The following is a 2,500-nucleotide window of genomic DNA, read 5'->3' as shown; positions in this document are numbered from 1 at the left end:
CACACACAACACACACACACACACACACACACACAGACACACACACAACACAAACACACACACACACACACACACACACACATACACACACACACACACAAAACACACTCACACACACACACACACACACACACACACAGACACACAGACACACACACAAAACACACACACACACACACACACACACCACACACACACACACACACAAATACGCACACACAACCGCACGCACACACACACACACACACACACACACACACACACATACACACACACACACACACACAGAGATACACCAAAGCCCTCATATCCTCTTCTGTCACCTCTCCCCCCACCCCCCCAACCGGGATTCGAACCTACACCCTCACGGCGCACTCTGTATCGGCAGCTGAGCATCTCAACCATTATGCCACATTCTTCCTTTCAAGAAAACAAGCACAGCATCTGTACTGAAGTTCTTCTTCTTCCTCTGCGTTCACTCGTATGCACACGAGTGGGCTTTTACGTGTATGACCGTTTTTACCCCGCCATGTAGGCAGCCATACTCCGTTTTCGGGGGTGTGCATGCTGGGTATGTTCTTGTTTCCATAACCCACCAAACGCTGACATAGATTACAGGATCTTTAACGTGCGTATTTGATCTTCTGCTTGCGTATACACACGAAGGGGTTTCAGGCACTAGTAGGTCTGCACATATGTTGACCTGGGAGATCGTAAAATTCACCCACCCTTTACCCACCAGGCGCCGTCACCGTGATTCGAACCTGGGACCCTCAGATTGAAAGTCCAACGCTTTAACCATTCGGTTATTGCGCCCGTCTGTACTGAAGTTCGATGGTGTTCTGTTGCAAATGTATAGTAAATTTGTTGACTCTGAAGTGATGACAATTCATTGCTTACTAGCAGACGGCTCAACAGTCGAGTGGTTAAAGCGTTGGACTTTCAGTCTGAAGGTCCATGGTTCGTACATTGCCTGGTGGGTAAAGAGTGGAGAGGTTTTTTGTTGGTTTTTTTTTTCCCGGTCTCCCAGGGTAACAGATGTGCAGACCTGTTAATGTGTGCTTAAACCACTTTCGTGTGTATGCGCATTTAGAAGGTCAAATACGTACGTTTAACTCTCTCCATACGAACGGCGAAAGAGACGACGTTAACAGCGTTTCACCCCAATTACTATCATCAAAATATTGCAAGCGGAAGGCTCTTATACTGAAGAGGTGAATGCTGACAAAGAATACCACAATTCTGACGACGGAAGCTAAAGGTTGGGTCATTCTGACACCCACTGGACATCCGAGGGGTCTGTGTAGAGGAGAAGAGAGGACTGGCCGTACTGAGTGAGTTAAGAACCCGTAATTCATGTCAGAATCACTCACACACACACACACACACACACACACACACACACACACACACACACACACACACACACACACACACACACACACACACACACACACACACACACACACACACACACACACAAAGAAAAAAAAAACCTCTCTCTCACCCACACACACCATTACGTCTTTAGTTCTGGAGAGAGTATAATTACTTTGATTAAACAGCAACCTTGATGCTCTATTCCCACACAAGACTGCGTATTAACTAAAACCTGAAAATTAATGAAATATGTTATTGTCCATTCTTTCCTGGTTGGTGTTTTACTATACGTCACAGTTTTTACATCTGTTATTGCGTGAGGTGTCTTAACAAAGACAGATACTTTGGAGTTTCCAGTTTAGAGTAAACGTTACACTTACATACCAAGGGCACTAAGGTTTCACCATAGATAAAGGTCCAATCACACACACACACACACACACACACACACACACACACACACACACACACAAACACACAACGCACACACGCACGCACATATATGCAAGAACGAACACACACACACTCACATACACACAAATACACACATACACACACACACACACACACACACACACACATACACACACAAACACACACAGACACACACACACACACACACACACACACACACACACACGCCCCCCCCACCCCCACCCCCCCACACACACACACGTGTGCGTGCGCGTTGCGCACAAAGTAGAGAGAGACAGAGACAGAGATGCAAAGAGAGATAGAGAGGCAGACAGATATTGGGGCAGAGACAGACAGAGACACAGACGCACAGAGACAGACAAACAGACAGACAGACAGACAGAGAGAGAGAGAGAGAACTCAGAACTCAAAACGTTTTCATTCAAGGATTAAGATTTTAGGCATGGCCTATTCTTCCAATCTGTCCTTGAGAGAGAGAGACAGAGACAGAGACAGAGAGAGACAGAGACAGACAGAGACAGACACAGACAGAGAGAGATTGAGACAGAAAGAGACAGAGGCAGAGACAAATACAGAGAGACTGAGCGAGGGAGTTGAGAAAATATAGCAACAGCAGCCTTCATACACATTCATGCTTATTACTTGGAACAGCAGTACTTGTATAACCGCCTACAGGACTAACTCA

Source organism: Babylonia areolata, chromosome 18 (genome assembly GCF_041734735.1).
Source record: "Babylonia areolata isolate BAREFJ2019XMU chromosome 18, ASM4173473v1, whole genome shotgun sequence".
Lineage (NCBI taxonomy): Eukaryota > Metazoa > Mollusca > Gastropoda > Neogastropoda > Buccinidae > Babylonia > Babylonia areolata.
Note: the sequence above shows the minus strand (reverse complement) of the source record.